Raw genomic sequence first — 14,593 nt, 5'->3', positions numbered from 1 at the left:
GTTCAATTTCATTCCAGCAAGGCCTTTGCCTTCCCCTGATATCAGGCTCCCCCCATGGCGTAACCACGCCACCAAAGCAGTAACTCCTGGCAGCAGCTGGCTGGCAAGTGCATGTGGCAGCAGAGGGACTGTGGAAAAGGGTCCAGAAGTTAGTGGGTGCACCTGAGCATTAGCTTGGGGAGCTGGGACAGCAGTGATGGACACCTGGTGTGGCCAGCCTCTTAAAATGCAGGAGATTTTTTTTAAAAGCGTGATTTTAAGTGAAAGTATTTAAAATATATGTGTATAGATAGAAGAATGTACAGGTATATGTATGCACAGACAGTGGCTTTTGCTCTACGAGGTACTGGCTTTTTTTGCCCCAAGTTCTGGAGAGATTTCAGGTTTTTCTTTACAATTCCATCAGCTGGGAAGTCTCCTTTTCTCACTGACATTTAGATTCTCCTTTCTCTGCCTCCAAAAGCTAAGGGGGGGCTTGAAGATAGCAAAAAGCTCTTGCCAAAATGATGAGAGGGAGTAAATCAGTGCTCACTTGAACAACAGCATGCAAAATGCTATATAAAAGTCCAGCACCATGTCCCAATAAGTGCAAAATAACATTTTCACCTTTAACTATTCCTAGTACAGCAAACAATTTTTTCAAATATCCAAAGGCTGTTTCACATTAGTGTGATCAATTTTATATTGTTCACATAAAATTATATGTATCCTTTCTGCTATATGATTGATCAAATTCTCTTCTCATTGTTCGTGTAAGAAGTGTTAAACTATTCCTGTTTACCTACAGTGACTTTTAAGCACTCTTTTCCTAAAGATGAGGGTTGTCATGCTTGTAAAGAAAAAAATTTTCAGTGGGACACCTTGCCTCACACCAGTTATTAAGCTACTGCAACCTTATTCCCATAAAGAAAGTACAGTTCTACTTGACTCTGTGCTGAGTGTCCATGCTCAAAATTAAACTGCCTGCAATCTGTTGTCTAAAATTTATTCCAGCAGAAAAACTGGATTTCATGAAACACCCATTTCTTCCTAGGAAAACATCTTATTCAATGCTGAAGTTCCTCAAAATAAAATTTCAGAGCATTCCAAACTATTTTAATAAAGGCGGTTTTTATTTCAGCTTCAAACTGAAATACCCTTGTGGCCAGCACACGTGCCCAGCACCAGTCCCAAAGCAAGCAGCAGCAGTGGCAGTATCTGCCTTGGTGGGTGTTTTAATGAGCAACGAAGCGGTCTCACAAGTGATACTTTCAGCCTCCAAGATCGTCAGCATAGGCAGGAGGAACACGAACACCGAGACCTGTGGACAAGTCCTCCCAAAGACCAAACAGCCCTGGAAAAATAAGTTTACAAACCTAAGGCACTGCTGGGGAGAACTAGGAAATACTAGCACCTGCTGTGATGCAGCGTGGCAAGAAACTTAAAGTAACAGCACCCTTTACCATAGTATTCTTTCCATTAATTAAAAGGGTTAATTTTGAAAGGAATGACATTCAGGCAAGCTGGAGGACTAATTTCATGAATGCACTAAGGAAACATTTTCTTGCTCTCAGCAGTAACAGCAAGAGCTACGCTGCTCTCATCACCCTAGAAGTGGTTGGAAACTTGATGTGTTTGCCCTCATGCCATTTGTTACAGAACAGGAATGGACAATCTTTTCAAGAAGTGAGTGAATTATCAGGGTAAGGAAATTGAGCCGGTTTCAACCTCTTTCACTGACTCTGGAAAATAAATCCAGAAGGTACTTTTAGTGCCCAAAAGGGTCTAAAAATGTTTGCTTGCTTTCAAAAAACTCTAAGCTCGTGATTGCATCTCCCCCACATGCTTGTCATACTGCTCTTCCCCAGTCCGGTGAGAGTTATCCGTGAGACCTGGGAAAGATAGAGAAGGAAATCAGGACCTCCACTTGCAGATGCCACAGCCTCTTCGTAATCTCCCCTCAGGGTGAAGATCACCCATCAGGATCTGCCTGCGATGCCTCTCCACGCCGCCACTGGGGAGCAGCAGAAGGCTGCAGGAAAGCCCTGTCTTGTCGTCCTGCTCTTCCCAGGCTCTGAGTTATCCGTGAGACCCGGGGAAGATGGAGAAGGAAATCAGGACCTCCACTCGCAGATACCATAGCCCACGCCCGGCCTTACAGTACCCCTGTCGCACATCCCACCTTCCAGCCTCACAGGCTGCCACCAAACCCCACTCAAATCTTCCCTGCACCCTCACCAAGGAGGTGGGACAAGGTGATAGACCCTGCTAGGAGGCCAAGCCCAGGTTTAGCCCAGGATAGGATGATGCAGGGGAAGTCTCCTAGCCCTGGTAGCTCTGACCTGGCTCTGGGGCTATGATCCTTCCACCTTTGGAGCAAAAATCACCGTCAGCCCACACCAACAGAAGCATCTCTCCGGGGGACAACTGTGCTAGTAGGACATTAGGGGCCTCCCACTTGGTGACACACACACATACATAGATTCACACCCATCTATATGGATGTTGAAGGATTGTTTCCAGTCCTTTGATACCCTGCTCCACTGAGGTGTCTCCTGCCAGGCAGGTCCATGAGGTGAGTTTATCCTGGACATGGTATTTAAACCAAACTGAAGTGCTGCTGTCCCCCCTTGCCACAGGTTATGGCCAAGAGTATGGGAAGATGGGCAACCCACTCATGAGCACCTGAGTGTCCCTTGCACAGATGGGTAAGATTGGCTAAAAAGATTAAGCAACACAGTGGCTGGATAAAGTGCAGTGTTGGCTGCCGCTTATAATGACTGCAGATTGAATTCATCATTACAGATGTCTGGTTGACTCTCATGGGCAGTAGCTGACCCCTCATTGTCTCATCTGGCCTCATCTCTGTGCCCCACCATGCTTTCTGGCACAGGGCCTCCACTCTTCACAGCCGCTACACTGTCGTACACACTTTTGCTCACCCCTCCAGCCAGCCCTGCTTTCAGCCAAGCTGCCGCCTCACACTGACATGTTTCTACACTACGTGTCCAGGACCTGGCAGATCTGACTGGGACCAGGAAACTTACCCCAGAATAACCAGCTGGCCACACCTTGCTCTTCCCCAAACAGAAGTAAAACTGTTCGCAGAAAAAAAATAGCAGAGGTCTTCCTTTCTATTCTGTTTTTCCATCTTCTACTTAATACCTTGAAGTTCCTCCCTGCCCATACCCCATCTCTGGTTCTGCATTCACCATACAGAGTGAACACGTAGGCAATGACACATTCTCACTGTCCCTTGGCTGAACTCATTATCTAACAGAGTGAAAACCCAAATCATGATTAAAAGGTCCTCCTCTTCCAGAAGCAGCAAGCCCAACATTGCTCCAGCATCAGATATCTACTGTTAGCATCACATTGCTGTTTTTAGCTGCTTAGTAAGGCATACCAAGAAAAAGAAATGTCTTTATCATCTCTTCTTTAGATGCATGTAACTTCTCAAGAAAACATCTGATCCGTCATTTCTTGGAAAATTAGCCTGCCTTTAACATGCCCCCGGAACAGCTCCTCCCCACCCAGTTTTGACCAGATTTCATTTTTTAGAAGAATTTGGCTTTCTGATTTCCAACAGTCTGCAGATTTTTCCTCCTTCTCTACGTACTGAAGGCTGCATCTGCACTTGGCCAGTGCTGCTAGGCTCAGCCAGAGCAGGGACCAGCTCATACACATCATGGCTTCTCATCTGACCCACCCATGTGTGTTCCCTCCATGAACATCATGGTGCAGGTTGGGATCTGGGTACACTCAGTCCTCACTGCCAGAAGCACAGTTGGTGTCCTGGATGTCCTCCTTGACTCACGATATTGCCCTGGAGTCACTGATGCCTGCTCTCAGTATTTGCATTAAAACCTCACCTACTTTGATTGCTCCAGACCTGGGACAACAGTGCAGCCCACTGCGAAGCGAAGCGCATGGTGAAGGTGCTTATACAGGAAGCAACAGCAAACCTCATCCTCTGCCAGCACTGCCAGGGTCACTTCTCTAATGATTCCAGGCAGTACTGAGTGCTGCTGGGAGACAAAGGAGGCTATAAAACAGGCCAATCTGCCCTCCTCTCAGGCTATCACAGCAGATCTTTCTTATTGCCAGCGAGCAATAAAGCATTATAACCCTGGGACAGCTTGTGGGCCACACATCACCTCCCTTTCTTGTTCCCCAAGGAGCTTTCCACAAAATCAAGGGGGAAAAAGCCACAAAGAAAAAGAAATTATGCTTAAGGAGGAGAGAGAGAACTGGGAAAATGTGCAGTCGTCCCCGAAACCTCATCCAGGTTCCAGTGATCAGCATTTCTTGAGCCAGACAAGGTGTCTCCATCTAATAGTCCTTGATGGCTTTTTCTTCAAGGTATCCCTTTCTGAACTCTTGCAAGCCTCAATATCCCACAGCAGGCACTTCCTCCTCTCAGCTCTGCACTGTGGGAAGAAACCAGCTCATCTTGCTTCCTTGTAACAGGCCACCCAAGAGCTTCACCTGGTGAAAGACAGTTCCTCCTTGGCTGCTCACAGCTGTACCTCATCTGTCCTCTCAAGGCTGAATAACCCTACCCTGTTCCTGGTGTAGAAACTACCCCAGACCTTTAAAAATCCTTGGTGCTGTCCTCTGGCACTGGGGAGACCATAGTTGTGTAGAGCATCTGAGACATGGGCACACCCTGGCTGCAGATACACTGCTTGCAAGCGGCATTTCCATTTTGTTCCTTTCCTAGCTATTCCTAAGGTCTGTCTCAGACATGGTAAGGGTTAATCCATTCCTTGGCATCCAGAGAGCTGCAGCTAGCAGCCAGGTGCCTGTGAAACAGAGCATCCCTGCTGCTGGCACATACCTGCACAGCTTCTTGTTCGTGCTGTGCTGTGCTGGGATGCAGTGTGGCCAACCCTCACTCTTCAGCCAGAAGTGGGACTTCTCACCTTGCACAATCAGCTTGGCTTTGAGCACAAACCCAGTGCAAATCCCAGATGTAGGATTTCATGTACAGGAGTACTCCTTGCATCTCTGCTGCTACCATGCAGTAAGTTGCTACATACTTCCAGGCTAATTCTTCTCCTCCAAAAGCTCTTCAGAGGCAGGCAAGAGCATGTTGTGCTAAACGACTGAGTTACCTCAACCTGACACACAACGAGAGAGGTGACAAGATCAGGTTAGCGCTGACCATGAAATCTCTCCCATTGCCTTGCAGGGTGCTGCTCTTCAGCATCAGCACTTGCGCTTACTGTGGCAGATGGCACGGTGCACTCCAGGGGAGAGAATGGCAAGTGCTGGAGACCCATACTGCTTTAAAATAGATGCATGCATGGTTTTGTTCATCACAGCCCATTCATACCTTCCTTCTTGATTGGCAGTGCTGGAAACAATATTAGCTGCATGGGAAATGTGCCTTGCTGTCTGCTTCTCATACTGCAAGAGCACAGAAGACACCTTTTGGTGTGGGGTTCCAGGAATGGCATGCTAACATCAGGCTGTCCACAGACCACCTTGAGGATATTAGCCTGGGAGACCCAACAGTTGTGATCATACTGGCTGGACTTGGTACAAATCTTGTCACTTCCCAAGCACATGTTTTGCTTGAGGACTTTTGTCACCTTCCCCTCTCCTGCTAGGTCTCTGGACCATAGGATTAAGAGATGAAAAGCTGTAGGATGGGGTCAGTCCCTTGCCGCCTGGCATCACGATGCAGCCCCTGCTGCCAAAGTCAGTCACCAGCAGCTGTTCCCCTTACCTAGCAGACACCAGGAAGGTGGGCAGTTGGAGCAAGAAGGGCACCAGCCCAGGCAACTACAGCTGTTTGCTATTGTAGGACCCACATTTTGCAGTGGGCTTTGGTAGGTGCTGTATTTAGTCTTTCCTGTTGAATGTCTGTCTGCCTTGAGTCTGGAATGAGCAGAGAAATCAGAGAAATTGCTCAAGCGAAGATGAGGAGGAGCACTCCAGGAAGATTCGATGGGAACAAGAGACATAGGCAGGGTTGGTATTCTTCCCTGGAATAACACTGCCTAAATCCTACTGGCTGCAAAAGTCTCATGCAGGATGAGCATTTTGGCTTTATTTCATGACTCACGGTAGCTTTGCTCTCTGCCAGATCAAACTGCACCACACACCACTTTACACTGACTGGGCTTTTAGACCCATGCAAAACATCGCTGTTGCCATACTACCCAAAAGCAGGCACCCGGGGACCTGCGGCTGCATCCAGAGCATCTTGCTTAATCCCATGAATACCAGTCCCGACAAAAATAGAAACAATCGCCTTCTCACAGAGGAGCTTGCTGTATCAAGTTTCTAGCGCTCACAGCAACCAAGATAAACTAATATTATCTTTGTGGCTGGTAGATTAAATGGTTTCTTTCCTGTAATGTTAAATAAATGAGGGATTTTTTTGTGTGTTTTGGGGAAGCAGGGGTCTGGAGTATCTCCTCACCTTTATGACATATTGTGTCCACTTAATTTTTTGCACTGATGACATGGAAAGTGTACTTGAAGCCAAAAATGGAGTGTGTTTGCCATACATAGCAAGTGTGTTGGCAGAGAGAGGCTAGTTCAGCTAATCAAGCAGCCTGCATTATTTAAAACAATCCTAAACCTCCAGCGGGCCCTGCAGTTAGCACATCATCTCCAGGGCTCAGCATCTGGGACAATGTTACCATGGCAAACTCGCTGGGATGAGACTGGGAAGCAAGCAGAGGAGAGAGCCCTGTAGCCATGGCTCTGACACTGCCTCAATTTTCATATAAGAAGTATTCAAACAGGCTTGCCAAGACTGCTTTAGAGGCTAGTCTCCCATCTCAGGGTAGGGTTTTAATTTCCAACATGTAGTCTTTCTTTCATTTTACTGCCAGAATTTTAATCATCTTCAAATTAATAAATGCAAAAGATTTGCCTACACGCTCACTGCTGCTCACTGTAACTTCATCTTGTCTCAGGTGGCTGTTGGTAAGACGCCCCGCCAGCTCTCCCTGGAAAACCTGAGGGAAGATTTTTAAATCTCCTGTAATTTGACCTGTCTGTTCAAGCGGGATGCCCAGAAGCTACTGAGGTGCTGATTTTTAAGGTGTGCAAGGCCTTTCTCAGAGACTGGCAGTCTCCCAGGAGGTGCCCAAATGCACGGGGAAGTGCTGACATCCACCCTCCGGAGCACAGTCGCCTCTTGAGAAGCGGGTGGTCTCTGCATTTTCCCTTCAGACCAATGTGGGAGTGTTGGCGCTGAGGATTTTCTTGTCCCTTGGAGGGACTGTGCCACTAAGTCCTGGGACATAAAGCGCTGCACTCGTTTTCTTCTTTTAGGGTGGCACCCTCTTTCATTCCTCCCAGCTCACTCTGGCTTAACCGCATTACCTATAAGCAGCGGTTGCTTGATACTGGCCATTCAGTCTGTGGGTCCCTTTTTCAAAACCTTTTAAACCCACAGGTCAACAGCAAGCCATAGGTCACCATTAGACCCAAGCATAATAAAGGCCTCCAATACATCCCAGTTCCAGGAAAATCAAGCCCAGTAGAGGCGGGAGACCTCCTGGCAGGACCTCCCTTCCTCCCTGCAGTGCCATCAGCCAAAGACACAGAGCAACAAGGCAATGTGGGCTGCTGTCTCCGCTTTCCATGAGACCATTCGCTTTTCTCCTGCCCCAAGCACCCTCAGGGTATGCTCTTGCCACCACGAAGGAAGAGCTTCACAGGGGCTTGTGACCTTCAGCGCACCTCTTTCCTGCAGTGAGTTGATGCTGCCAGTCCCTTTGGAAAGCCCTGGGGCTGGCTGTAGCAGCAAGTCTACTGCAAACTAAAGCTCTGGGCAGCCACAGATTGCAGCATCTAGCACGAATGCATGACCCAGCTACTTTTTTTCTGGGAAACAAAGATGTGTGAGCCTTGGGACCATGACTATGGGGCTCTCCTCAGACTGGAGCTGCACTGATCCAGCCAAACACGTTTGCTGTGGCCTTGTGGCTTTTTGGGAAGTATCAAGGGCCAGATGACACCAACATGAGCAGACAGTGCTGCCTGAGCTGGCTGGGAGGGAGATGGGGAGAGCGCATGGGATGCTGTCATGCAGGAGATGCTGGGTGTGGTTGGCATTGCATCCCACATGGTTGAGGGGAGAAGCTGTCCTGAGCAGGCTGTGTGGTGTGGAGATACCAGGGTAAAGACAGGGCAGCCCAGAATCTTCAGCATGTGTGAGTCGTCCACATATCTAAAGTATGCCAGGATGTAGATTGCCTTATTCTTGAAGAAAATAGACATTTTTAACCTAGCACCCACCATCACAGCCTCCATCTCCAGTTAAGGCAGTCCCAGGCCTTTTGGGGAGATGATAAAGGCTATAGGAGATGAAAGGTAACTGGGACAAGCTCAAGGGCTGTGAAACTTCCTCCCGCATTAGCCGCACACACATATAACCTGGCAGGCTGTTTGGTTTTTCAGAGATAACCGCAGGGTTACACACTCAGGAGCACAGTCTGTCTGAGCTTGCCAGCACCTCCCAGTGCCTCCCAGCCTCAGGGAGAGCCCCAAGCCCAGGCAGCCTCCAGGGCAGAGCACAGCACAGCATGAGGACCAGAGGGCATGGTAAATAACTGTGGCTTGTTTAAACAGCCCCAGCCTGGCAGCAAAAGGTAAAACAGCAGGAGTGAGACTTGGGCAGCTTTTGGCCTTGCAAGACTACCATGAAACCAGCCACTAGATGTTTCCTCAAGTGCCCTGCCTACCTCCAGAGGAAGGGGCGAAGTAAGATGCTCAGTCTCAGTGCAGACACCCGGGGTTTAGCCCCTGCAGGGGTGGCTGGCGTTACACAGTCACTGCTGAGCCACGCCAGCCTGGCAGGGCACAAGCACTTTGTTTGTCCCGAGGGTACCTGAGAGGTGATCGAGCACCTGCCAAGGCCTGGCTGCATCCCAGCAGGATGCCAGGGGAAGGCTTCTTCACAGAGGGGGAGTCTGACCCCTCTAACCACCTGGGAGGGACACAGGAGCCTGGCGGCTCCTCTCTCCAGCTGCAGCTCAAGGCCTGGCAAGGGGCTGTGTTGACTTTGTGCTCCAGGGCTGCACAGGCACGCGTACAGAGCTCACCACCCTGCGCAGCGGCTGTTCTCAGAAAAAGTCCGGGACTTCAGCCCTGAAGCTGGCAGCACTCACAGCACACCATCTCCATCTGATTGGCAGCCAGGACAGACCCCAGAGCTGCCCTCCTGCTCCCCATGCAATGAGGGCAGAGGGTGCCCCAAGCCAGGCAGGGAAAGACCCCACTGGGTCCTGCAGTCTGTGCCACCTACCACAGGGGAGCTTCAAGATGCTTTCTCAGATCCCCTGTTTCACCATCACAGTCCTGCCATCGGGCAAAGCAGAGGGACCATTCCCATCAGCTCAGCACTGGGCAGAGTTAAGGTGATTTAGTCTGAAAGTCCTTGATGCTCCATTTCTTGCTTTTGGAGCCTGCTCCCTGGCCGTGCTCAGTTTCCTGCACTTCTGTGGAGATAGCAAAGCTTTCTACTGCTACGTTCAGCCCTTGTTTCACTTTGCTCTTGAATGCCACTACAGGGTAGAGATAGAGAGAGAGAATGGAAACAGCGGGCCAGGAGCAGAAAGGAGGAGAAGGCTGGGCAACTGTCTGCAGCTGGTTTCCCAATAACTCTGCATGAGTTTGGGGAGAGGATTGCTGCCAGAGGATTTTCGGCGTGTTTACATTGCATCTCCACTGGATGTGAAACAGGCACTTTAACCGAAAGGACTCTTCGCCAGCCTTTCAACCACCTCTGCAGAGCTGGGACTCCCATGTTCCTCTTGCATTTGCAAGAAGGGAAATATGCATTTCCACTCTCATCCTCCAGGCCTGCCTAGAGGATAAGTCTGCGTTAGACTAAATAAACTCTGTGCTGACAGGGACCCTGAGGAAAGGGCTGCACAGAGGCACTTGCTTAAGACGCAGCTGCCTGTGCCTAAGGCAGATCAGCAGCAACCTCCCAGGGAGTCCAGACAGCCAGGGAAAGGGAAACCTTGCACTCCCCAGAGGCATGAGAGGGAAGCCACATTGCTTCTTGCTGGATGCGTCTTCTGGAAGGCATTTGCTCACCATGTTTGTTTGAAGCCTGGAGTTAAGATTGAACTAATCAGACATTAGCCCTGTGCAGCCCAAAGAGCACCTGCCACAGACACAGGGGACTTTGCAACAATATCCACAGAGCACACATCTTTGTTGGCTACAACCACTCAACGTGAGCACCTGCTTGCTTTTTCCTCCAAACTGAGTCCAGGCTGAGACTGAAAGGCATTAAACAACTTTTAAAAGGCATTAAACCGCCTTTTTCACAAGATGAAAGGAAGAGCAAAGTTAGGACATGGTTTACTTACAGGTTAAAAAATAATCTCCAGTAGTCATATGGCCACACAGTAGTTGGCTGCCACTTTGTTTGGCACTGGGCTTATCCAGCATGCTCCTCCTGAGTGCCAGCCCATGCCTGCCTCTTGCAGTCTCTAGCTTACCCCAGAAAGGAGTATGCTTTACCTCACACTTGGGCCCATTGATCAAGATATCTCAGATGACCCAGTAAAAGAGCTCAGGAAAGCTCGGGGGCCTCTTTTGGATGACCTTCGGTCACTGTCAGACCTGGTCACTGAAATAGGAATTGGGTCACAACCTCTGGTAAGAGCAAAACTCATCTCGCACAGGAAAGGCAAACCATGAGGGAGCCTCCAGTTGCTGCTCCAGTTTTTGGAGCTGAAACCTGACTTTGATCTGCCCCTGAATTTACACCTTGCTCTGACACCAATGTCTGCACTGGCTTTGGGTCAGACGCTTCAGATCAAACTCCAGGAGATTGCCTGTGGACAGGATGATGATAAGCACTACCGCAGTCCTGTGGGGCACAGAAACTTATGAAAACTGTCTTTTCCGCTCCTCCTGTGATGTTCCCTAAACCAGGCCAGCACAGTAGCAACCCATGATGAGAATGCTATAGCTGATTGTGCCTCCAAAACCTCACCCAGGGAGGCAAAGGCTGAGGCTGGGGAACTTGGAAGGGCAGCAGGGAGAGCTGTGCCCCACCACAGTGCCTGGGACATCCCAGAGAGAGGCCAGGGAGGGCTGTGCACCTTCTGGGGTCCCACCTCAGTGGCCAAGCTTGGTGACCTCTTGGATGACATTCTGACAGCAATGCTTTTGCATTTGAAGCACAGGGCACACACCACACAATTCGAAGGACTGTCTGGCACTCTACAAAGCAATAAGAAACACCACCAGCAAGCAGCTGGACCGGGCAAAGCAGTCTGCTGTGCATGGCTCAGCAGGCAGGGCCAGTCCTCATCACCTAGGGGTTCCATGGAGGCCAGTTCAAGCTCTGGGGACTGCCCGGAAGAATGAGCCCTCTCTTCTTGCAGCTCTGTGTAGGGCAAGCAAAGGACAGTCTCCACAGTGCCTTTGAGACACACCACTTCACTCGCCCCATGCAAGTCTCCTCAGGAGTGAAATGTGACACTGAGTGTGTGGGGCAGGTGTCACCTCCTTGCATACCAAGCCCCACTGCCCCAGCCCATGTGTCCATATGAGGCATTCCCCAGCTGCCCTTATCACTATTTCAGGACCACCTGAATTCCTGGGTCTTATCAGGCTTTTTCTAGACATGTGAGCCCTTGAGCTCAAACGCCACTAGGCCACATCTGGGCCCTTCCTTGTCTCTGCACCGAGCCAGCTGCACAGAAGTTGGGGTGCAAGCGTTGACATAAAGGGCAGCTTTTGGATGATAAACTTTTTTTGCTCAGAGGATCACAGAAATCACAGACTCTCAGGCTGAAACTTCTCATGGCCCTGTTTATTATCAAGCAGACTCATTTCCCCTGCCACAGGGCAGGCACCTTTGTGTTTTACACCAGTGATGCTCACCAGTACCCTTGCTGCTGGTCCCAACTCTCCCAGTACAGGGTAGTTGGAGTTACCAGTACTGCCCGGAATCTCCAGCTGAAGCATGTGGGTGGGGAAGCATCATCTCAGGATGGCCATCGCTACCTGTCCCCACAGGTGATTTCAAGCTATTTGCAAACCCCAGGAGCATTTCTACATGGGAGCCCTTGGGTAGGGAGGAGGAGTTGGGCAGCCTTGCTCTTTGCTCCGCAGCTGTCCCTCTGCCATAGTATTTTGCCTTCTGTGAAGATTTCTAGGGAGAAATTCCAATCTACCTGTGACACTGTGAGTCCTTAAGCTCAAATGTGGTCCAACTCCCCCCGCACCCTGTCTGGTAGGGAGCTATGGCAGATGCCTGAGGAAGAGAAGAGCTGGACAAGCCTGTAGTGATTCCTCTCTGGATTACTTTCCCAGCCAGTGCAATTTGCAGATCAAGGATTTCCTGAAAAGGCAGCAGTGTCTTTGTGTGCAACAGTGGCATTTTTTCTTCTGTGAATATGTCTGGTCCCTTTTTGAACTTGCATCAGTTTTTAGCATCCACAAGATTCTGTGGCAGGGAGTTGCACATTTTACGTACACCTCCTTTACAAATGGAAAAAATTAAGAGTGGTCTGATGCTAGCAGCTGATGGGATGACAGGATCTCTGATATAATCTTCATTCACGTAGAAAGTCTTAGACCAGAGTGAGTGGTGAAACAAACCAGCCAAACTTACTTAAGACAACAGCGCAGATGGCAGCTGAACATGTCGTGGGTAACAGCAATACCCAGCACAAACCCATCTGGTCCGCGGCAGGAGCTAAGGCAAGCAGGAATCTTCAGAGGTGCAAGAGTCACATTGTGCACTGTGGGCAAAGGTCTGTGAGCCAGATCACTTGCACACAGCCCACAGATAGGTTTATTTGCTTTATGCAGAATAAGATACCTCTGTATTAGTAAGAGATGCATGTGTTTCCCTTAGATTAGGATAACTTGGCTTTTGCATATTTGATTGCTTCCTACAGATTAGGACAATTTTATATTGGTAATAAATTAATTAAAGGAAGGGCTTTGCTCTGAGACAGTGTAGTGAGCTCATGCTCATCTGCTACTTCCTATCTGCAAGTGCTTTGAGACCTTTACTAAACCATTTTCTTTCGTTCTTTCTCCCCTCTTAGCCACATAATGCTGGATTTCATACCACACTGATATACGAGTTCTCCATGTCTTATCTGCCTCCCATGCTGTATTTGCTCATTGCACCACATACTCTTAATTTTAAGCACTGTGGTTTTTTGCCTGTTCATGACAGCCTTGGTCCCCTGAGATGGGTCTATGAACTCCCACAGACTGCATCAGGGGGATCAGTAGCCATCGGTGCTTTCCGGGGGCAACAGTTTCAAATGTGGAAATATAATGTAATTATACAATCATGCACAGCTCTATGTGGAAGGGAGCTCTGGAGGTGTCTGTCCCCTCCCCACTTCTTGCATGAGGGCCACACTCACAGTCAGGTCAGAATCTTTGGGGCTGCATCCAGGCGAGGCTTGATCGTCCCCAAGGATGGAGATGCCACCACCTCTCTGGGCCAGGTACTGCTGCCCCATTCTCATGGAGCAGAGCGGTTTCCACCTATCCCATCAGAGGTGCCTCTTGGCTCTTGACCTTTCACCAGGCACCTCTGAGAAAGGCTCTGCATTCCCTGTCTACCTCTCAGGCAGTGGAAGATGCATCTGTGGCCCCGCCAGCCGTCTCTCTGGGCTGAAGAAGCCCAGCTCCCTCAGTCTCCCCTTATATGCCATGCGCTCCACACAACTCGGCAGCTGCTAGCGGGCTGCAGCTTGTCACCATTTCTCTCACACCGGGGAACCAGACTGGGCACAGTGCTCCATGTACAGCCTCAGCAGTGCCCAGTGGTGGGGAACACATCCCTGGGGATGATTTAAGAGCCTCAAACTTTGGAATGGCCCAGAAAAGGCAATTAAAGCTGGAGTGCGGCACAATGCGTTTGGCATATCACGACCACATCGTCCGATCATAACACGATAACGCACCCATAAGGGAGAGTGGGCTGCAAAACAAAGGAAATCCACTCAATAAATAGGTTGCATGCTCGCACAGATAAGAAATGCTGGACGCCAGCAGTGCCATGATATGTGGCGGTCAGGCCCGTGACAGACTGTCCACTGCAGTGTCCGCACCAGATGGGGATGTTGCCTGTTTTTGCAATCTTGGTGTCAAATGTCCTCCCTGCCCCAAGGAGAGATTTATTTTAATATATTCTTTAACTTTAGAAATCTCTATGGTCTTCTTTGCACTTAAGTCTTAATTTGCAATTTATGCTTTATATTTTCTGTTACAAATTGTATATTGTAGTTATGTACAGGCATATTTATTGCCATACAATAGATAAATATGTATTTTCATATTTACGGGTGTCTGATGAAACATATGCCCTCTCTCCCCTGCCCCATTACCCAGCCTACAGGACAGCAATGAGCCAGGAGTACTGATGAACTTGGCCCCCAGCTTATGTGAGAGATGAGGCCGAGAGCAGCCAACCACTGACATGTGGACCCAGCTCCATGATCAAAGCCCCTGGGTCAACTAGGGGCCACTGATTGCTATTTATAGCTGCCTGAGCTCATGTTTAAGTGGAGGCTTTAAAAAGCTTGGAGGCAGTTTGGATGCCAGGGTGGCTCAGTCCTGCACGTGCAGCACGTGGTTCTTTGCACGAGAA

Source organism: Haliaeetus albicilla, chromosome 1 (genome assembly GCF_947461875.1).
Source record: "Haliaeetus albicilla chromosome 1, bHalAlb1.1, whole genome shotgun sequence".
In the NCBI taxonomy this organism is placed as follows: domain Eukaryota; kingdom Metazoa; phylum Chordata; class Aves; order Accipitriformes; family Accipitridae; genus Haliaeetus; species Haliaeetus albicilla.
This window is presented reverse-complemented; position numbering follows the sequence as displayed.